The sequence below is a fragment of the Rhinopithecus roxellana genome, chromosome 10 (genome assembly GCF_007565055.1).
Source record: "Rhinopithecus roxellana isolate Shanxi Qingling chromosome 10, ASM756505v1, whole genome shotgun sequence".
In the NCBI taxonomy this organism is placed as follows: domain Eukaryota; kingdom Metazoa; phylum Chordata; class Mammalia; order Primates; family Cercopithecidae; genus Rhinopithecus; species Rhinopithecus roxellana.
This window is the reverse complement of record NC_044558.1, coordinates 17,716,375-17,725,624: the sequence shown is the minus strand read 5'-3', so window position 1 is coordinate 17,725,624 and position 9,250 is coordinate 17,716,375.

Genomic DNA, 9,250 nt, shown 5'->3' with positions numbered 1-9,250 from the left:
CAGAAAGCTTCTCTTTAGTTATTATGTGAGGATATTTCCTTTATCACCATGGGCCCCAATAGGCTCCCAAATATCACTTTGCAGATTCCACGAAAGAGTGTTAGCAAACTGCTTCTTGAGGCAGAGGTTGTAACTCTGTGAGATGAACTCACAGATCAGAAAGAAGTTTCTCAGAAAGCTTCTTTCACGTTTTGAACGGATGAAATTTCCTTTATCAGCGTAGGCCTCAATGTGATCCAAAGAAGCCCTTCTCAGATTTCCTCAAAGACAGTGTTAATGGACTGCTCCACGAAACATAAGTGTAACTCTGTGAGATGAATTCACACATCACCAAGAAGTTTCTAAGAAAGCTTCTTTCTAGTTTTCATCTGTGGATATTTCCTTTGTCACTGTAATGTTCATTGCGCTATGAAGTATCTAATTGCAGATTTCCAGAAAACTGTGCTAACAAACTGATCACTGAAGAGAAACGTGTAACTCTGTGAGTTGCATTCACACATGGCAATGCAGTTTCTCAGAAAGCTTCTCTTTAGTTATTATGTGAGGATATTTCCTTTATCACCATGGGCCCCAATAGGCTCCCAAATATCACTTTGCAGATTCCACGAAAAGAGTGTTAGCAAACTGCTTCTTGAGGCAGAGGTTGTAACTCTGTGAGATGAACTCACAGATCAGAAAGAAGTTTCTCAGAAAGCTTCTTTCACGTTTTGAACGGATGAAATTTCCTTTATCAGCGTAGGCCTCAATGTGATCCAAAGAAGCCCTTCTCAGTTTCCTCAAAGACAGTGTTAATGGACTGCTCCACGAAACATAAGTGTAACTCTGTGAGATGAATTCACACATCACAAGAAGTTTCTAAGAAAGCTTCTTTCTAGTTTTCATCTGTGGATATTTCCTTTGTCACTGTAATGTTCATTGCGCTATGAAGTATCTAATTGCAGATTTCCAGAAAACTGTGCTAACAAACTGATCACTGAAGAGAAACGTGTAACTCTGTGAGTTGCATTCACACATGGCAATGCAGTTTCTCAGAAAGCTTCTCTTTAGTTATTATGTGAGGATATTTCCTTTATCACCATGGGCCCCAATAGGCTCCCAAATATCACTTTGCAGATTCCACGAAAAGAGTGTTAGCAAACTGCTTCTTGAGGCAGAGGTTGTAACTCTGTGAGATGAACTCACAGATCAGAAAGAAGTTTCTCAGAAAGCTTCTTTCACGTTTTGAACGGATGAAATTTCCTTTATCAGCGTAGGCCTCAATGTGATCCAAAGAAGCCCTTCTCAGTTTCCCCAAAGACAGTGTTAATGGACTGCTCCACGAAACATAAGTGTAACTCTGTGAGATGAATTCACACATCACCAAGAAGTTTCTAAGAAAGCTTCTTTCTAGTTTTCATCTGTGGATATTTCCTTTGTCACTGTAATGTTCATTGCGCTATGAAGTATCTAATTGCAGATTTCCAGAAAACTGTGCTAACAAACTGATCACTGAAGAGAAACGTGTAACTCTGTGAGTTGCATTCACACATGGCAATGCAGTTTCTCAGAAAGCTTCTCTTTAGTTATTATGTGAGGATATTTCCTTTATCACCATGGGCCCCAATAGGCTCCCAAATATCACTTTGCAGATTCCACGAAAAGAGTGTTAGCAAACTGCTTCTTGAGGCAGAGGTTGTAACTCTGTGAGATGAACTCACAGATCAGAAAGAAGTTTCTCAGAAAGCTTCTTTCACGTTTTGAACGGATGAAATTTCCTTTATCAGCGTAGGCCTCAATGTGATCCAAAGAAGCCCTTCTCAGTTTCCCCAAAGACAGTGTTAATGGACTGCTCCACGAAACATAAGTGTAACTCTGTGAGATGAATTCACACATCACCAAGAAGTTTCTAAGAAAGCTTCTTTCTAGTTTTCATCTGTGGATATTTCCTTTGTCACTGTAATGTTCATTGCGCTATGAAGTATCTAATTGCAGATTTCCAGAAAACTGTGCTAACAAACTGATCACTGAAGAGAAACGTGTAACTCTGTGAGTTGCATTCACACATGGCAATGCAGTTTCTCAGAAAGCTTCTCTTTAGTTATTATGTGAGGATATTTCCTTTATCACCATGGGCCCCAATAGGCTCCCAAATATCACTTTGCAGATTCCACGAAAGAGTGTTAGCAAACTGCTTCTTGAGGCAGAGGTTGTAACTCTGTGAGATGAACTCACAGATCAGAAAGAAGTTTCTCAGAAAGCTTCTTTCACGTTTTGAACGGATGAAATTTCCTTTATCAGCGTAGGCCTCAATGTGATCCAAAGAAGCCCTTCTCAGATTCCTCAAAGACAGTGTTAATGGACTGCTCCACGAAACATAAGTGTAACTCTGTGAGATGAATTCACACATCACCAAGAAGTTTCTAAGAAAGCTTCTTTCTAGTTTTCATCTGTGGATATTTCCTTTGTCACTGTAATGTTCATTGCGCTATGAAGTATCTAATTGCAGATTTCCAGAAAACTGTGCTAACAAACTGATCACTGAAGAGAAACGTGTAACTCTGTGAGTTGCATTCACACATGGCAATGCAGTTTCTCAGAAAGCTTCTCTTTAGTTATTATGTGAGGATATTTCCTTTATCACCATGGGCCCCAATAGGCTCCCAAATATCACTTTGCAGATTCCACGAAAGAGTGTTAGCAAACTGCTTCTTGAGGCAGAGGTTGTAACTCTGTGAGATGAACTCACAGATCAGAAAGAAGTTTCTCAGAAAGCTTCTTTCACGTTTTGAACGGATGAAATTTCCTTTATCAGCGTAGGCCTCAATGTGATCCAAAGAAGCCCTTCTCAGTTTCCCAAAGACAGTGTTAATGGACTGCTCCACGAAACATAAGTGTAACTCTGTGAGATGAATTCACACATCACCAAGAAGTTTCTAAGAAAGCTTCTTTCTAGTTTTCATCTGTGGATATTTCCTTTGTCACTGTAATGTTCATTGCGCTATGAAGTATCTAATTGCAGATTTCCAGAAAACTGTGCTAACAAACTGATCACTGAAGAGAAACGTGTAACTCTGTGAGTTGCATTCACACATGGCAATGCAGTTTCTCAGAAAGCTTCTCTTTAGTTATTATGTGAGGATATTTCCTTTATCACCATGGGCCCCAATAGGCTCCCAAATATCACTTTGCAGATTCCACGAAAGAGTGTTAGCAAACTGCTTCTTGAGGCAGAGGTTGTAACTCTGTGAGATGAACTCACAGATCAGAAAGAAGTTTCTCAGAAAGCTTCTTTCACGTTTTGAACGGATGAAATTTCCTTTATCAGCGTAGGCCTCAATGTGATCCAAAGAAGCCCTTCTCAGTTTCCCCAAAGACAGTGTTAATGGACTGCTCCACGAAACATAAGTGTAACTCTGTGAGATGAATTCACACATCACCAAGAAGTTTCTAAGAAAGCTTCTTTCTAGTTTTCATCTGTGGATATTTCCTTTGTCACTGTAATGTTCATTGCGCTATGAAGTATCTAATTGCAGATTTCCAGAAAACTGTGCTAACAAACTGATCACTGAAGAGAAACGTGTAACTCTGTGAGTTGCATTCACACATGGCAATGCAGTTTCTCAGAAAGCTTCTCTTTAGTTATTATGTGAGGATATTTCCTTTATCACCATGGGCCCCAATAGGCTCCCAAATATCACTTTGCAGATTCCACGAAAAGAGTGTTAGCAAACTGCTTCTTGAGGCAGAGGTTGTAACTCTGTGAGATGAACTCACAGATCAGAAAGAAGTTTCTCAGAAAGCTTCTTTCACGTTTTGAACGGATGAAATTTCCTTTATCAGCGTAGGCCTCAATGTGATCCAAAGAAGCCCTTCTCAGATTCCTCAAAGACAGTGTTAATGGACTGCTCCACGAAACATAAGTGTAACTCTGTGAGATGAATTCACACATCACCAAGAAGTTTCTAAGAAAGCTTCTTTCTAGTTTTCATCTGTGGATATTTCCTTTGTCACTGTAATGTTCATTGCGCTATGAAGTATCTAATTGCAGATTTCCAGAAAACTGTGCTAACAAACTGATCACTGAAGAGAAACGTGTAACTCTGTGAGTTGCATTCACACATGGCAATGCAGTTTCTCAGAAAGCTTCTCTTTAGTTATTATGTGAGGATATTTCCTTTATCACCATGGGCCCCAATAGGCTCCCAAATATCACTTTGCAGATTCCACGAAAAGAGTGTTAGCAAACTGCTTCTTGAGGCAGAGGTTGTAACTCTGTGAGATGAACTCACAGATCAGAAAGAAGTTTCTCAGAAAGCTTCTTTCACGTTTTGAACGGATGAAATTTCCTTTATCAGCGTAGGCCTCAATGTGATCCAAAGAAGCCCTTCTCAGATTTCCTCAAAGACAGTGTTAATGGACTGCTCCACGAAACATAAGTGTAACTCTGTGAGATGAATTCACACATCACCAAGAAGTTTCTAAGAAAGCTTCTTTCTAGTTTTCATCTGTGGATATTTCCTTTGTCACTGTAATGTTCATTGCGCTATGAAGTATCTAATTGCAGATTTCCAGAAAACTGTGCTAACAAACTGATCACTGAAGAGAAACGTGTAACTCTGTGAGTTGCATTCACACATGGCAATGCAGTTTCTCAGAAAGCTTCTCTTTAGTTATTATGTGAGGATATTTCCTTTATCACCATGGGCCCCAATAGGCTCCCAAATATCACTTTGCAGATTCCACGAAAAGAGTGTTAGCAAACTGCTTCTTGAGGCAGAGGTTGTAACTCTGTGAGATGAACTCACAGATCAGAAAGAAGTTTCTCAGAAAGCTTCTTTCACGTTTTGAACGGATGAAATTTCCTTTATCAGCGTAGGCCTCAATGTGATCCAAAGAAGCCCTTCTCAGTTTCCCAAAGACAGTGTTAATGGACTGCTCCACGAAACATAAGTGTAACTCTGTGAGATGAATTCACACATCACCAAGAAGTTTCTAAGAAAGCTTCTTTCTAGTTTTCATCTGTGGATATTTCCTTTGTCACTGTAATGTTCATTGCGCTATGAAGTATCTAATTGCAGATTTCCAGAAAACTGTGCTAACAAACTGATCACTGAAGAGAAACGTGTAACTCTGTGAGTTGCATTCACACATGGCAATGCAGTTTCTCAGAAAGCTTCTCTTTAGTTATTATGTGAGGATATTTCCTTTATCACCATGGGCCCCAATAGGCTCCCAAATATCACTTTGCAGATTCCACGAAAAGAGTGTTAGCAAACTGCTTCTTGAGGCAGAGGTTGTAACTCTGTGAGATGAACTCACAGATCAGAAAGAAGTTTCTCAGAAAGCTTCTTTCACGTTTTGAACGGATGAAATTTCCTTTATCAGCGTAGGCCTCAATGTGATCCAAAGAAGCCCTTCTCAGATTTCCCCAAAGACAGTGTTAATGGACTGCTCCACGAAACATAAGTGTAACTCTGTGAGATGAATTCACACATCACCAAGAAGTTTCTAAGAAAGCTTCTTTCTAGTTTTCATCTGTGGATATTTCCTTTGTCACTGTAATGTTCATTGCGCTATGAAGTATCTAATTGCAGATTTCCAGAAAACTGTGCTAACAAACTGATCACTGAAGAGAAACGTGTAACTCTGTGAGTTGCATTCACACATGGCAATGCAGTTTCTCAGAAAGCTTCTCTTTAGTTATTATGTGAGGATATTTCCTTTATCACCATGGGCCCCAATAGGCTCCCAAATATCACTTTGCAGATTCCACGAAAAGAGTGTTAGCAAACTGCTTCTTGAGGCAGAGGTTGTAACTCTGTGAGATGAACTCACAGATCAGAAAGAAGTTTCTCAGAAAGCTTCTTTCACGTTTTGAACGGATGAAATTTCCTTTATCAGCGTAGGCCTCAATGTGATCCAAAGAAGCCCTTCTCAGATTCCTCAAAGACAGTGTTAATGGACTGCTCCACGAAACATAAGTGTAACTCTGTGAGATGAATTCACACATCACCAAGAAGTTTCTAAGAAAGCTTCTTTCTAGTTTTCATCTGTGGATATTTCCTTTGTCACTGTAATGTTCATTGCGCTATGAAGTATCTAATTGCAGATTTCCAGAAAACTGTGCTAACAAACTGATCACTGAAGAGAAACGTGTAACTCTGTGAGTTGCATTCACACATGGCAATGCAGTTTCTCAGAAAGCTTCTCTTTAGTTATTATGTGAGGATATTTCCTTTATCACCATGGGCCCCAATAGGCTCCCAAATATCACTTTGCAGATTCCACGAAAAGAGTGTTAGCAAACTGCTTCTTGAGGCAGAGGTTGTAACTCTGTGAGATGAACTCACAGATCAGAAAGAAGTTTCTCAGAAAGCTTCTTTCACGTTTTGAACGGATGAAATTTCCTTTATCAGCGTAGGCCTCAATGTGATCCAAAGAAGCCCTTCTCAGATTCCTCAAAGACAGTGTTAATGGACTGCTCCACGAAACATAAGTGTAACTCTGTGAGATGAATTCACACATCACCAAGAAGTTTCTAAGAAAGCTTCTTTCTAGTTTTCATCTGTGGATATTTCCTTTGTCACTGTAATGTTCATTGCGCTATGAAGTATCTAATTGCAGATTTCCAGAAAACTGTGCTAACAAACTGATCACTGAAGAGAAACGTGTAACTCTGTGAGTTGCATTCACACATGGCAATGCAGTTTCTCAGAAAGCTTCTCTTTAGTTATTATGTGAGGATATTTCCTTTATCACCATGGGCCCCAATAGGCTCCCAAATATCACTTTGCAGATTCCACGAAAAGAGTGTTAGCAAACTGCTTCTTGAGGCAGAGGTTGTAACTCTGTGAGATGAACTCACAGATCAGAAAGAAGTTTCTCAGAAAGCTTCTTTCACGTTTTGAACGGATGAAATTTCCTTTATCAGCGTAGGCCTCAATGTGATCCAAAGAAGCCCTTCTCAGATTTCCTCAAAGACAGTGTTAATGGACTGCTCCACGAAACATAAGTGTAACTCTGTGAGATGAATTCACACATCACCAAGAAGTTTCTAAGAAAGCTTCTTTCTAGTTTTCATCTGTGGATATTTCCTTTGTCACTGTAATGTTCATTGCGCTATGAAGTATCTAATTGCAGATTTCCAGAAAACTGTGCTAACAAACTGATCACTGAAGAGAAACGTGTAACTCTGTGAGTTGCATTCACACATGGCAATGCAGTTTCTCAGAAAGCTTCTCTTTAGTTATTATGTGAGGATATTTCCTTTATCACCATGGGCCCCAATAGGCTCCCAAATATCACTTTGCAGATTCCACGAAAAGAGTGTTAGCAAACTGCTTCTTGAGGCAGAGGTTGTAACTCTGTGAGATGAACTCACAGATCAGAAAGAAGTTTCTCAGAAAGCTTCTTTCACGTTTTGAACGGATGAAATTTCCTTTATCAGCGTAGGCCTCAATGTGATCCAAAGAAGCCCTTCTCAGATTCCTCCAAAGACAGTGTTAATGGACTGCTCCACGAAACATAAGTGTAACTCTGTGAGATGAATTCACACATCACCAAGAAGTTTCTAAGAAAGCTTCTTTCTAGTTTTCATCTGTGGATATTTCCTTTGTCACTGTAATGTTCATTGCGCTATGAAGTATCTAATTGCAGATTTCCAGAAAACTGTGCTAACAAACTGATCACTGAAGAGAAACGTGTAACTCTGTGAGTTGCATTCACACATGGCAATGCAGTTTCTCAGAAAGCTTCTCTTTAGTTATTATGTGAGGATATTTCCTTTATCACCATGGGCCCCAATAGGCTCCCAAATATCACTTTGCAGATTCCACGAAAAGAGTGTTAGCAAACTGCTTCTTGAGGCAGAGGTTGTAACTCTGTGAGATGAACTCACAGATCAGAAAGAAGTTTCTCAGAAAGCTTCTTTCACGTTTTGAACGGATGAAATTTCCTTTATCAGCGTAGGCCTCAATGTGATCCAAAGAAGCCCTTCTCAGATTCCTCAAAGACAGTGTTAATGGACTGCTCCACGAAACATAAGTGTAACTCTGTGAGATGAATTCACACATCACCAAGAAGTTTCTAAGAAAGCTTCTTTCTAGTTTTCATCTGTGGATATTTCCTTTGTCACTGTAATGTTCATTGCGCTATGAAGTATCTAATTGCAGATTCCAGAAAACTGTGCTAACAAACTGATCACTGAAGAGAAACGTGTAACTCTGTGAGTTGCATTCACACATGGCAATGCAGTTTCTCAGAAAGCTTCTCTTTAGTTATTATGTGAGGATATTTCCTTTATCACCATGGGCCCCAATAGGCTCCCAAATATCACTTTGCAGATTCCACGAAAAGAGTGTTAGCAAACTGCTTCTTGAGGCAGAGGTTGTAACTCTGTGAGATGAACTCACAGATCAGAAAGAAGTTTCTCAGAAAGCTTCTTTCACGTTTTGAACGGATGAAATTTCCTTTATCAGCGTAGGCCTCAATGTGATCCAAAGAAGCCCTTCTCAGATTTCCCCAAAGACAGTGTTAATGGACTGCTCCACGAAACATAAGTGTAACTCTGTGAGATGAATTCACACATCACCAAGAAGTTTCTAAGAAAGCTTCTTTCTAGTTTTCATCTGTGGATATTTCCTTTGTCACTGTAATGTTCATTGCGCTATGAAGTATCTAATTGCAGATTTCCAGAAACTGTGCTAACAAACTGATCACTGAAGAGAAACGTGTAACTCTGTGAGTTGCATTCACACATGGCAATGCAGTTTCTCAGAAAGCTTCTCTTTAGTTATTATGTGAGGATATTTCCTTTATCACCATGGGCCCCAATAGGCTCCCAAATATCACTTTGCAGATTCCACGAAAAGAGTGTTAGCAAACTGCTTCTTGAGGCAGAGGTTGTAACTCTGTGAGATGAACTCACAGATCAGAAAGAAGTTTCTCAGAAAGCTTCTTTCACGTTTTGAACGGATGAAATTTCCTTATCAGCGTAGGACTCAATGTGATCCAAAGAAGCCCTTCTCAGATTCCTCAAAAACAGTGGTACTGGACTGCTCCACGAAACATAAGTGTAACTCTGTGAGATGAATTCACACATCACCAAGAAGTTTCTAAGAAAGATTCTTTCTAGTTTTCATCTGTGGATATTTTCTTTTTCACTGTAATGTTCATTGCGCTATGTAGTATCTAATTGCAGATTTCCAGAAAACTGTGCTAACAACTGATCACTGAAGAGAAACGTGTACTCGTGAGTTGCATTCACACATGG